Genomic DNA, 14,465 nt, shown 5'->3' on the forward strand with positions numbered 1-14,465 from the left:
ATTTTTGTCGAAGATCAGGTGCCTATAGTTACCTGGATTTACATCTGGGTCCTCTATTCTGTTCCATTGGTCTACATGTCTATTTTTGTGCCAGTACCATGCTGTTTTTGTTACTATGGGTCTGTAATATAGGGTAAAATCAGGTATGGTGATAGCACCAGCCTTATTTTTGTTGCTCAAAATTATTTTAGATATTCGGGGTTTTATCTGTGCTTCCAAATGAATTTTCAGATCATTGTTTCTATTTCTGTGAAGAATGCTATTGGAGTTTTGATGGGGATTGCATTAAATATGTAGATTGCTTTTGGTAAGATTGCCATTTTCACAATATTGATTCTTCCAATCCAAGAACAAAGGTTGTCTTCCATTTCCTAGTATGTTTTGCAATTTCTCATTTGAGTGTTTCAAAGTTTTTACAATAGAGATTCTTCACTTCCTTGTTTAGGTTTATTCCAAGATACTTGGTTTTTTAGATGCAGTTGTGAATGGGGATGATTCTCTTGAGTTCATCCTCTGTGTGTTTGTTGTTAGCATATAGGAAGGCTACTGATTTCTGTGTATTTATTTTGTATCCTGCTACATGGCTGTAGGTTTTGATCAACTCTAACAGTTTGCTGGTAGACTCTTTATGGTCTACCATATATTATTATTATCATTATTTGTCATATACAAATAATGATAACTTGATCTCTTCCTTTCCAATTTGCATCCCTTTTATGTGTGTCTCTTGCCTTATTGCTACGGTTACGACTTCCATTACTATATTAAATAAAAGTGGGGAAAGTGGACACCCTTGTCTTGTTCCTGATTTTAGTGGGAAAGCTTCAAGTTTTTCTCTATTTAGTAATATTTTGGCTGTAGGCTTGTCATAAATAGCCTTTATTATGTTGAAATATGTTCCTTCTATTCCTAGTCTGTATATGACCTTTTTTTTTTGGTTTTCCTAAGGTAGGGTCTCACTGTAGCTCAGACTAACCTGGAATTCACTATATAGTCTCATAGTCTCAGGGTGGCCTCGAACTCGTGGCAACACTCCTACCCCTGCCTCCCTAGTGCTGGGATTAAAGGCGTGCACCACAATGCCCAGTTTATATATGACTTATATCATGAATGGGTATTGGATTTTGTCAGAAGCTTTTTCTGCATCTAATGAGATGATCATGTGATTTTTGTCCTTCACTTCATTTATAAAATGTGTTACATTTATTATTTTGTGCATGTTAAACCATCCCTGCATCTCTGGGATAAAGCCTACTTGGTCAGGGTGAATGATCTTTCTGATATGTTCATGTATTCCATTTGCCAATATTTTGTTGAGAATTTTTGCATCTGTGTTCATGAGGGAGACTGGTCTGCAATATTATTTTTATGTTCTATCTTTGCTTCCTTCTTTTTCTATTTTATGGAAAAGTTTCAGAAGCATCGGTGTTAGTTCTTCCATGAAGGTCTGGTAAAATTCACCAGTGAATCCATCTGAGCCTGCACTTTTTTTTTCATATAAGATTCTTTTTATTTTGAATTGAAACAACAGAATGAATTGGTTTGTGGCTGAAACAACCTTCCCAGGGAAGAAACCTGGAGTACTCAATTCATCAAAAAAAACCACAGAGTCTGAGTGAGGCAGCTGCCCACCTTCCCTAGAGGGGAAAACAGATGGCAGGGGAGGAGGACTGGCACAATCGAATGCAGGGTGGTGATGGCTGGCAGAACTCCAGCCAAGTACAATTTCCAAAGTTGTTGCAATTACAGAATAAGGTATTTCACATGTTCTTTTTTTCTTTTAAAATCATAAGTAGCAGTTCTCTGGCCCCTCCCCAATTTGCATTCAGAAAAAGTAACTCCTGATTTGAAGGGATATTTCAGGACTGTACCAACCCACTCTGCCTTAAGAAAACAGGAGCTCTTTTGATTTATTCTAATTTTGGGGACAGAATCAAGGTTGTGAAGGAAAAGGAGATATCAAAGGATGTTTATTTGTTATGGTAATACACAATCTGCTCAAATTCATCCTGAATACCTTTAGTAGCAGTAGCTCACATGAATTTGCACCTAAATGTCACAAATGGTAACTCCCCCCCCCCCCCCCCCCCGCACCAAAAGGAAAAGGTAAGTCAGGACCTAACTATTCCCAAGACATTGTTCCTGGGGGAGGGAGGCTGAAATTACCTGGCTGGGAGGGTTAAGGTGAGAAGCACCCGAGGTCTCACTGGCAAGTCTGGGGTGGGGATGCAGCAAGCCCAGATGGCACACAGGGGCATAACTGTTCATAGCTAGCACATTATCAAGTGAAGAAAATCCCCAAAGAGTAAAACTTATTTATGGGACATGGGGAGAACAGTTTAAGAAATTAAAATCCAGCGGTCACTGGAAAATATCTCCCTCCTTTAATTTTTTTTCTATTAATTTTTTTGGAAATTATTTTTAAGGTAATGTTTATTTTCCTTTGGAAAAAGAAGTCTTCCCCCCAACCTAAGCAAGCGGAGTTGCCACTACCTAATTTATCTATCATTTTGCTAAAAGGTAGATAAAACAAAAGTGAAATGGGGTTTCTATGAGGAGGTACATTAGAGGGCGGGGAGGGGCTGGGTTGCCCAAAGGAGCTTGCCAACTACAAAGATGGCCCGAGTGAGCCTGACCCAGCTCGCTGTCAGATTCTCCAAGGGCAAAGGATACTGCTCCACCTCTTCTCGTAGAGCCAACTGTCTTGGCAGAGAAGGGGTACAGTGGAGTGGAGGATCTCTAAGACTCCCCGTTGAAGAGGCCTTTGCCCTGGCTTCCCAGGGCTTCTGGGCTTGGGAGAACAAACCCAAGTTGAGCCTGCATTTTTTAGCTGGGAGATTTTTGATAACTGCTTGGATCTCCATACTAGTTTTAGGTCTATTTAAGTGGTTGATCTCATCTTGATTTTATTTAGATAGGTCATATAAATCAAGGAAATCATCCATTTCTTTCAGATTTTCAAATTTAGAGGAGTATCTGTTGTGATGCTGTCTTTTTCATCTCTAATTTTATTAATTTGTGTCTCTTCTCTCTTTATTTTGGTCACATTTGCTAAGGGTTTATCAATCTTGTTTATCTCTTCAAAGAACCAACTCTTTGTTTCATTGATTCTTTGGATTTTTTTTTTTTGTTTCTATTTCATTGATTTCTGCCCTAATCTTTATTATTTCTTCCCATCTGCTGATTTTCAGTTTGCCTTGTTCTTCTTTTTCTAAGGCTTTAAGGTGAAGCATTAATTTGTTTACTTGTGACCTTTCTACTTTCTTTCTTTCTTTTTTAATTTTTTTTTTTTTTTAATTTTTGAGGTAGGGTCTCACTCTGGCCCAGGCTGACCTGGAATTCACTATGGAGTCTCAGGTGGACTCGAACTCATGGCAAATCTACCTCTGCCTCCTGAGTGCTGGGATTAAAGGCATGCACCACCACGCCCAGCTTTCTTACTTTCTTAATATAGGCACTTAAAGCTATAAATCTTCCTCTTATTTTCCTTCATTTATTTATTTTTTTAATTTTCCTTCATTGTGTCCCAAATTTTTTTTTCTTTTTGGTTTTTCAAGGTAGGGTCCTACTCTAGCCCAGGCTGACCTGGAACTCACTATGGAGTCTCAGGGTGGCCTTGAACTCACAGCCACCTACCTCTGCCTCCCAAGTGCTGGGATTAAAGGTGTGTACCACCACGCCTGGCTGTGTCCCAAAACTTGGTATGTTGTGTTCTCATTATCATTTGCTTCTATGAATTTTTTGATTTCATTCTTGATTTCTTCACTGACCCATTCATCATTTAGTAGTGTATTGTTCAGTTTCCACTATTTTGTGTTATTTAGCTTTTTTGTTATTGATTTGTAGTTTGATCCCATTGTGATCACATAGAGTGCAAGGAATTATTTCAGTTTTCCTGTATTTGTTAAGATTTGGTTTGTGTCCTAATATAGGATCTATTTTAGAGAATGTTCATTGCTGCTGAAAACGATGTGTATTCTGCAGCACTTGGATGAAATGTCCTGTATATATCTGTTAGGTCAGTTTGTTCTATGACCTCATTTAATTCAGTTGCATCTCTGTTTATTTTTTGCTGGAATGACCTGCAATTGATGAGAGTGGGGTGTTGAAGTCACCCACTAAACTGTGTTTGGTGTTATCTGTGACCTTAGTTCTAATAGCATTTGTTTGATCAAATTGGGAGTCCCCATGGTAGTGCATATATGTTTAAGACTGTAGTGTCCTCCTGTTGGAGTGTGCCTTTAATCAATAAAGTGACCTTCCTTATCTTTCCTAACTAATGTTGGACTGAAGTCTACCTTTTCAGACTATCAGGAAGGAGAGCAAGCACTGCTTGTTTTCTAGGCCTGTTTGCTTGAAACACCATTTTCCAACCTTCTAAGGTAGTGTCCATCCTTTATAGAAAGGTGAGTTTCTTGGAGGAAACAAATTGAAGGATCCTGTTTTTTTTTTTTAATTTTTTGTTCATTTTTATTTATTTATTTGAGAGTGACAAAGAGAGAGGGAGAGAGAGACAGATAGAGAATGGGCATGCCAGGGCTTCCAGCCACTGCAAACAAACTCCAGACACGTGTGTCCCCTTGCATATCTGGCTAACGTGGATCCTGGGGAATCGAGCCTCGAACCGGGGTCCTTAGGTTTCACAGGCAAGCACTTAACCACTAAGCCATCTCTCCAGCCCGGATCCTGCTTTTTAACCCAGTCTGCAAACCTATGTCTTTTGGTTGGGGCATTGAGGCCATTGATATTAAGGGTTATTATTGAAAGATGTGTATTTATTTTTGCCTCTTTTTTTTTTTTTTGTTTTTTTTTGAGGTTAAGTCTCTCTCTAGTCCAGGCTGACCTAGAATTCACTATGTAGTCTCAGGGTGGCCTTGAACTCATGGCTCTCCTCCTACCTCTGCCTCCTGAGCCACCATGGTGCACCACCAGGCCCGGCTTATTTTTGCCATTTTTCTTGTTTAGTAGTTCATCTGGTTTTACCTTTGCTCTCTTGTATTAACTAGTATGTGAGTATGGTTTGTTTTTTCCAGGTTCCTTGTATGTGTGCTTTTCTTTCTCTTCAGCATGGAGGATTATATCCAGTATTTTCTGTCAAACTGGTTTTGTCTTCAGATATTCCTTTAGCCTGTTTTTGTTGTGGAATGTCCTTATTTCTCCATCTATTTGAATGGATAGGTTTGCAGAATAAAGTAACCTTGGACAGTTGTTATCTTTCAGAACTTGGAATACATCATTCTGAGCCCTTCTGGCTTTTAAAGTTTGTGTTGAATAATCTGCTGTGATCCTGATGGACTTGCCTTTGTATGTGACTTGATTTTTCTGTCTAACTGCTTTCAATATATTTTCTTTGGTTTTTATGTTTGGTAGTTATAACATGGTGAGGAGAAGTTCTTTCCAGGTTTTGTCTGGTTGGTGTTCTAAAGGCTTCCTGTATCTGTATTGACATTTCCCAAATTAGGATAATTTGGGAGAAGTTTTCTTCTATGATTGTGTTGAAAACACCTATTATGTCTTTGGAGTAAAATTCTTCTCCTTCTATTATACTATGAATTCTTTCTTTATTTATTTATTTGAGAGAGAGAGAGAGAGAAAGAGAATGGGCATGCCAGGGCCTTCAGCCACTGCAACTGAACTCCAGATGTGTGCACCCCCTTGTGCATCTGGCTAACATGGGTCCTGGGGAATTGAGCCTCGAATGGGGTCCTTAGGCTTTACAGGCAAGTGCTTAGTCACTAAGCCATCTCTCCAGCCCTATACTATGAATTCTTATGTTGGATCTTTTCATCATGTCCCAAATATCTTGAAATTCCCATTCATACCTTCCTGTTAGTTTGTCTTTCTCTTTGTTGGACTGTATTAGATCTGCCACCTGGTCTTTTAGTGTAAATATTCTGTTCTCTCCTTCATCCATTCTACTGGTGAGATTTTTGTACAGAGTTTTTTATTTGAGTGACTGTATTTTAGTTGCTAGTAATTCTGACTGGTTTTCCTTTATTATTTCTAATTCCATATTCATATCTTATATTGACTTCCTTATTTCATTAAATTCATTTCCCATGTCTTCTTTGATTCCTTCTTTGATTTCTTTGAGCATATTTATAATTGTTCCTTTGAAATCTTTCTCAGGCATTTCCTCTAAATCAGTCTCATTGGAGGTCATTTCTGATGAACTAATACTTTTTGGTAGATTTGTATTGTCTTGAGTTTTTGTGTTTCTTTTTTTTAATTTTTATTTTATTTTTTAAATTTTTATTTTATTTTTTTTCTTTTCATATTTTTTTTCTTTTCACAATTTTTATTAACATTTTCCATGATTATAAAAAATATCCCATGGTAATACTCTCCCTCGCCCCCACACTTTCCCCTTTGAATTCCATTTCCATGAGTTTTTGTGTTTCTTGTAATATGATGTAGAGAGTTTTGCATCTTGGATTAAGTTATTGCTTGGGTTTTCTACATATCTGTAGTATTATTAGATGTATCAATCAATCTGCTGTTATATATCTTCATGGTAGGAGCTTAAAATGCTAGGTATGGCTCTTAAGACTCCCATAGTAACTGCAAAAGTGACCCTAGGTGTTGGGTTTGCCTGCTATGAGAGTATTCACGTAGGCTTGGTGGAACAAAATAACAGGCAAATTCTCAAATTTAACTAAACAACATACACATTCAATGAAAAACAGCACAGAGTATTTATGCAAGAGTAGGTATTACGACAACCAGATCCTCTAACAAAGTCACAGTCTCTAAGGGTGTGTGGTGCCCCACACCCTTAATCCTGTCAACTGAGAGGCTAAGATTTCTAGTTTGTGGAGGGTTCCAATTCAGCTTGTGACTGAGTGAGACCCTTGCCCAAGAATGAGAGGAGACAAAGGCACTATAAATCAGGAAGCAACAAATGACAAGCCCAAAACACAGCTTATTTAAGAATGGTAAATCCAACCATCCATCAGATTTAACACATAATTTACCCTGACATGGAATGTGCAATTAGCACTTCTGATGCAAGCCTAAATACCAGGCTTATTTGGTGTGTACTGACTTGGTGTAACCCCAGTTACCTTTTGGGATAGCTTTGGTCGCAGTTATGCTGTGTGCCCACTTGGGACCCTCTTTGTTGCACTTTGGGCGCATGTAGGCTGGCTGGCCAGTGGGCCACTGCTCCGGTCGCCTGTGCTGTTTGCTGTGCAGTGAGCTCCCTTCCCCAGGTCTCCTGTGCTTGCTGGTGGTTGAGCTGGCGGTGGGGTGGGGAGACTGTGGATGGTGGCTGATGTTCTCCCATTGGTCCTCGAGACCCTCTTCCTCATGAGCTGCTCTGCTGCTCCCTGCTGTGCTCCCTTTCATATTTTTTGAGTTTGCGAGGAGGCTGGTGTGAGTGGAGAATCCCTAACCTGGCTCTTTCTGTAGCTCAGACCCGAGCCTGGCTGCTGGGGCCACGTGGACCTGCTTCTGCCTCCTTCTGTGGTCTCTAGATGCTCTGGATCTCTTGTACTTCTCTGCTGTGGTTGACAATTTCTTTTCCTTTTCCTTTTTCTTTTCTTTTCTTTTCTTTTTTTTTTTTTCAAGGTAGGGTCTCACTCTAGCCCAGGCTGACCTGGAATTCACTATGTAGTGTCAGGGTGGCATCGAACTCACGGCGACCCTCCTACCTCTGCCTCCTGAGTGCAGGGATTAAAGGCGTGCACCACGACACCCAGCTTTGATAATTTCTCATACACCTTCACTTTTTAGTAGAAGAGTGTATTTTGCTATGTTTTTTGCTTTTTCTCCCCTAGGCTGCTTTGTCATTGTTCCTATGCCACTGTCTTAACTAGAAGTCCAATTTTTTAAAAAATTTATTTTGTTTATTTTATTTATTTGAGAGCTACAGGCAGAGAGAGAAAGAGGGAAGGAGAAAGAGAGGGAGGGAGGGAGGGAGAGAGAGAGAGAGAGAGAGAGAGAGAGAGAGAGAGAGAGAGGGAGGGAGATAATGGGCACACCAGGGCTTCCAGCCACTACAAACGAACTCCAGATGTGTGCATCCCTTTGTGCATCTGGCTAACCGGGGTCCTTAGGTTTCACAGGTGAGCACTTAACTGCTAAGCCATCTCTCCAGCCCCCCAATTTTTTTTATTATTGACAACTTCCATAATTATAGACAATAAACCAGGATAATTCCCTCCATTTTACTTTCCCTTTCTCCTTTCAATGTCTCTTTTTTTTCTTTTGATATCATCATCGTTTTCTCCTATTATGGTGGTCTTGTGTGTGTTGTGCCATGCACTGCAAGGTCATGCATATCCAGGCCATTTTGTATCTGGAAGAGTGCATTGTAAGGAGTCCTATCCTTCCTTTGGCTCTTACATTTTCCCTAACATCTCTTCTACAATGGACCCTGAGCCTTGGAAAGTGTAATAGAGATGTTTCAGTGCTGAACACTCCTCTGTCACTTCTTCTTAGCACTATAGTGCCTTTTGAGTAATCCTAGAGGTCACCACCATCTGAAAAGAGAAGCTTTTTAACCATAAGTGAAAGTAGCATTAATATATGGATATAAACATTTAAAAAAGTGCTTACCAGGCAGTTTGGTTAGCATAATATATGCATTTAGCCAGGTAACAGCAGACATTAACATCACTAGGGCTTGTAACTTCCCCTTGTCATTGTTTCTTCAGTATTAGGCGTGTATTCCCTCCCATGGAGCTGTCCTCTAGATTAGAACAATTAGAGAGTGATTGGTTTCCCCTGTAACAGACATGCTACAATTGCACCTGTTGGCTCACCTGTGTACCCATTCTTCCCCTCTGTCTCTGTCTCTGTCTCTTCTTATGTTTTTTTTTCTCTCTGCATGCCAATAAATAAATAAAATATTTTTTAAAAATGATACTGCCAGGTATGGTGGTATACAACTTTATTCCCAGCAGTTGGGAGGCAGAATATCACCATGAGTTCAAGGTCATCCTGAGAATATATTGTGAATTCCAGGTCAGCCTGGGCTAGAGTGAGACCCTACCTCAAAAAATTTGAAAAATCAAAAAACAAAACAAGCAAGCAAAAAAACAAAACAAAAAGTTACGAACTACATGAAGTGCAAGGCAGAAATAAGAGAATGGAGCATTCTTAGGGGAGTTCTTTCTCAAGGATGAGAAGGAGCCACCTTGGTAAATGGGGCAGGAGAGGTAGGGTGGCAGAAATGCTGAGGGCACAGGAAGAAGCAAGGGCCTGGGGAAGGAAACGTAGGGATTGATGTTGTTAGTGTGTGTGTGTGTGTGTGTGTGTCTCGAAGAGTTAAGATGCACCCTGCTGGGCATGTGGCTTAGAAGGAGTGGTCTGGAATGAGACTTTTGTAGTTTATTTCAGAATAGATGCCCTTGAGGGGCACAGGTGCATGGGTGGGACTATTGTAGGGTGGCAGTGTTGTGTATGTGGGAATTGGAAAAGAGCCTCTTGTCGTCCTTGGGTGCCCTCACCTTCGACACCGCTCATAGTGCACCCAGTGTCCTTGGGGACCTGGGGACAGTTCCATTGCTTGCTTCCCACTTGAATATTACAGGACTACATAGGCCCAGTATTGGAACATGGAATTCTGTCTCTTGAGAACATTGGCTGGGACACTGAGGATGAGTCATGGTTCAATTGGACACCCATGTGATCCACTTTAGTTCTTTAGAAGTGATCTGGAAGTGACCTCAGAGATATTTGTAGGAGTTTAATGCTTGGGTGCTGGGGAGATGACTAATCAGTTAAAGACTCACCAAGTCTGCCAGCCCCGGGTTCAATTCCCCAGTACCCACAAGCACCTTAACCACTGAGCCACCTCTGCAGTCTCCTGTAAAGCCTTATGTACAAAGTGGCACATTCTCCTGGAGTTTGTTTGCAGTGGCAAGAAGCTTTTGCATTTTCATTTTTTTCTTTGAATGAAATGAAATATTTAAAAAAATGAAATATTAAAAAAAACTAAATTAAAATATTTTAGTGCTTGGGAGAGTTGTCTCTATTAAGAGAGACAACACAGCACTAGGAGAAAACTTCATCAGGCACTCAGGAAGGCAGGCGTTGGCCTATGCTCCACCTCTCTGCTATAGTCAGACAAACTAGGCTTCTGCTGCCTGCCTCACCAACTGTCATAGGATGGTGCTTTAGGAGCTGTGATGTTTTGACACATAAAGGATGTGAGTGATAAATGTAGTTTCCATACATTATGGCACATTATGGCTGGGAAATAATTTCATGGCCATAGAGTAGACCTTTTCACCATTCATGAATTACTTGTCTTTAGAAAAACAAAAAGGAAATATTTTTTATATATTTGGAGTAAGAATTGTCTTTCTATATGTAATGCAAGTCATAGACACTATAAGGAAAAAAGTGATAACATTCATTATTTAAAAACAATTCAAGCTAGGCCTGGTGGCGCACATCTTTAATCCCAGCTCTTGGGAGGCAGAGGTAGGAGGAGCACTGTGAGTTCGAGACTATCCTAGAACCTAGGACTACAGAGTGAGTTCCCAGACAGTCTGGGAGAGAGTGAGATCATCCCTCGACATGAAATGAAACAAAAGAAAACACCACCAGTCCAGCTGGGTGTGGTAGTTTATACCTTTAATTCCAGCACTTGGAAGGCTGAAATAGGTGGACTGCTGTGAGTTTGAGGCCAGCTTGAGCTATAGAGTAAGTTCCAGGGTTAGCCTGGGCTAGAATAAGATTCTGCCTCAAAAACAAAAATAAGGGTTGGAGAGAGGGCTCAGTGGGTAAGATGATTGCTTGCAAAGCCTAAGAACCTGGGTTTGATTCCGCACTTCCTGTGTAAAGCCGGATGCACAAGGTGGCACATGCATCTGGAGTTCATTTGCATTGGCTAGAGGCCCTGGTATGCTCATTCTCTCTCTCTCTCTTTGCCTTTCTCAAATAAATAAGTAAATAAATAAATAAAAACAAGATGTTAAAAACAAAACAAAAATAAAAACAGAAAAATCAGCATAGCAAATTACCAGTACAGAACAAAAACATTGCAAAGTAGAAGAATGTGTCTGAAATTCATGGATTAAGGATAATTTCCCTAGTACAGAAAGCTTGCAAGTCAATGAAGAAAAGAACAAAAACTATAAAAAGATAGTAAGGGGCTGGAGAGATGGCTTAGTAGTTAAGGCACTTGTCTGCAAAACCAAAGGACCCAGGTTCAATTCTCCAGGACCCACATAAACCATGTGCACATGGTGGTGCATGCATCTGGAGTTTGTGTACTCATTCTTTCTTTCTGTCTCTCGGCCTTTTCCTCTCTTTCTCTGTGTCTCAAATAAATAAATAAAAACAAATATTAAAGAAAAGATAAGCCAGGCATAGTGGTGCATGCCTTTAATCACAGCCCTTGGGAGGCAGAGGTAGGAGGATCGCTATGAGTTCGAGGCCACCCTGAGACTATGTAGTGAATTCTAGGTCAGCCTGAGTTAGAGTGAGACCCTACCCTGAAAAACAAAAACAAAAACAAACAAAAAAACCCAACCAACCAACAAACAAAAAGATAGGGGTCTGGAGAGATGGCTTATGGCTTAGTGGTTAAGGCACTTTCCTGTAAAGCCAAAGGACCCAGGTTCAACTCCCCAGGACCCACATAAGCCAGGTGTACATGGTAACACGTGTACTTCTCAGACTTGTACTACACCTGACTTCTGATTATTGTTTCCTAAAAAAATATTTTTATTTATTTATTTGAGAGAGAAAGAGGTAGAGAGTGAGAGCAAGAAAAAGTGTGTGTGTGAGAGAGAGAATGGGCACTCTGGAGCCTCCAGTTTCTGCAAACGAACTCCAGATGCATGTGCCACCTTTTGCATCTGGCTTACATGGGTCCTGAGGAATCGAACCTGGGTCCTATGGCTTTGCAGCAAGCGCCTTAACCACTAAGCCATTTCTCCAGCCCTGATTATTGGTTTTTTAGTTGTGGTAAGAAACTTAACCTGAGCTCTTCCCTTTAAACTTTTCAGGGCATAGCACAGAGTTGTGGCTTGTAGAGAAAATGTTATGGTTGACCTTATTAGAACCTTGCCTCACTTGCCTGCAGCACTTCTGGTTAGGCATTTGCTTACCTGGGAGTGTTTCCTGATTATTTTGCAGGGTGGGAAAACCTGCTATGATCTTCACTGCTCAGAGAATAATATTCAGAGGAGTTGGGTGTCTGTAAAGATTGCATGCATGTAGGGGCTCAGTAGTTAAAGGCTTTCTTGCAAACACTGCCACCCTGGGTTCAGTTCCCCAGCTACACATGTAGAGTGGGATTGACTTTCATTTGCAGCAGCAAGAGGCCCGAGTGTACACACACATGCATGCACACCCCTCCGCACACATACCCACAAGCAGATAAATAATTTAATAAAACAGACTGCATGCTAAGGGTTAAATCATATAGGCCTTAGATAAATGGTGTGTGTGGCCAGTTTTGGTTCTTACGTGATCATCTATGGACCAAGCCAGGCCTCTTGCTTTTTTCTCCCTTCCTTTTCCTCTCACAGCTCACGTGTATTTGTGGCATAATCATAAAAGCACAGAAATCTAGCTCTGAGCCCTGAGCTCTTAAAACTTGATGAGCCACGTGTGGTGGTGCATACCTTTAATCCCAGCACTTGAGAGACAGAGGTGGAGGATTACTATGAGTTCGAGGTCACACTGAGACTACAGAGTAAATTCCAGGTCAGCATGAACTAGAGTGAGACCCTACCTTGAAAAACGCCCCCCCCCAAAAAAAACCAACAAACAAAACAATAAAACAAACAGAAAAACACAAATGATTCCAAGAGGTAGCATATATAATTGTTTCAAAACTGTTCTTCCTTTTTGGTTGAGGGAAACGGATATGTATGCAGGGGTGTTTTCAAAGTTCTTTCTGGTCTACGAATTAGTGTTTGTGCTTGCTCAGTGCTTTTATATGGCGGTCGAGTATCCTAGGTGCTGTTCCTATGTAGCTTGTTTAAAGCATAGAAGCTGCTCAGAAACCCTTGGGCCCTTCCTCGTGACCTTGCCTTGAGAGGAAGTGCAGTTTCCTTTAGTTCCAGTGGCTTTCACTCTCTCCTTGAGTGTCCGAAGCAAAGCCAGAGAATTACATGTGATTCTGCTGGAAATATATTTAGAAAAAAGGTACTAGGGGAAGTACAAGTGGCAAGAAAGAGTCGAATCTTTTTTTTTTTTTTTTTGATGTTTCATACCTGAAAAGTTGGATTTATCTTTCACAGGAGTTCATACTATTGTTCCATTACTGCATACATAGTGAATTTGAAGGGTGTGATTTCTAAGTGGAAAAAGAACAAATGTTACAGATGCTTATACTCAACATGAGCTTCTCAGTCTGGCATCTTAGTCCTGCATGTTCTCCGCAGAAAGCAGTCTTATCAGGCTTTCTAGAGCAGCTTCAATTCCAAGGACTCCTGGCAGGGTTCGGAAGCTCAGAGGAGCAGTTTCTGTGGCTGTGTTCTGGTCTAGCTTCAGGGCTCGCGTGGGACCTTGGTGAGAAGGTCCAGCACTGGTGAAACCTTTCCTTCTTCATCAGTTTGTATCCTCCAAACCACCACCAATTCAAACCCTGGCCTGCTGGTGCTGCGGATCTCCATGCAGTGGGAGTAGGGCCCCTTGGAGAGGTGCACAGTCTCTGGGTACTTTTCCTTAAAATGCTTAAATGTGCGCCAACGATAATCACTCCACTCCACAAAAAAAAAAATGCAGGCTTCGGAAAAACATGAACAAGTCTCTTCTTTCTTCAGCTCTAGATGCAAATTCACTTAATTCTAAACAGCCAGTGGGTTCCAGTATTATGTTGAGGTCAGTAATTACAGAAGATAATTTTTCCTTAGTCTGAATTTCCAGAATTTGAAATTCGAGTTGAACTGTAATCATACTGCAATTTTCTGATAATCTGTGTCTCTGCAGAACTTTCTTTGTAGCCTCGCTGTCATCTCAGTGTTATGTCTTCTATCTTCTTGGAATAATTTCTTATATTGATACCAGTAAGTTTACTTAGAAATGAAAGCTCTGATTTTAAATGTTCAAGCTGACCTCTGAGATCTTTTGAAGATTCCAGACCTTCAGAATCTGATTGATATATTTCTTGAAATGATTTTGGTCTGCGGACGTCTTTTTCGAGGACTCCGGCAGCACCTGTGGTCTCCGCCTCCAAGGCGCGCACTTCGGTCCACCAGGGATCCATCGCCCTGGGTACCCGAAACCCCAGCCCGAGCCGCAGACGCCGACTGTTCTAGAGAATCGAATCTTAAGAAGACACATATGGTAGAAAGATTTAACTAGAATGGATTAAGAAAGTGAGTCAGGGCTGGAGAGGTGGATTAGTGGTTAAGGCACTTGCCTGCAAAGCCTAAGGACCCAGGTTCAACTCTCCAGGTCCCACAAAAGCCAGACGCACATGGTGGCACATGCATTAGGAGTTTGTTTGCAGTGGCCCTGGTGGACACCTTCTCTCACTTGCTCACTCTTTCTCTCTC

General features: G+C 40.9%; 1 protein-coding gene and 1 pseudogene across 1 annotated transcript in view; one reads left to right on the plus strand and one right to left on the minus strand.

The window, feature by feature from the left end:
* The window catches only part of Snx10 (sorting nexin 10), a 79,517-nt gene that overhangs the window by 14,325 nt on the left and 50,727 nt on the right, over positions 1-14,465 (plus strand). The window lies entirely within an intron of this gene.
* LOC101601687 lies at positions 13,325-14,173 on the minus strand (annotated as a pseudogene).

This window comes from Jaculus jaculus, chromosome 16 (genome assembly GCF_020740685.1).
Source record: "Jaculus jaculus isolate mJacJac1 chromosome 16, mJacJac1.mat.Y.cur, whole genome shotgun sequence".
NCBI classification, from domain to species: Eukaryota; Metazoa; Chordata; class Mammalia; order Rodentia; family Dipodidae; genus Jaculus; species Jaculus jaculus.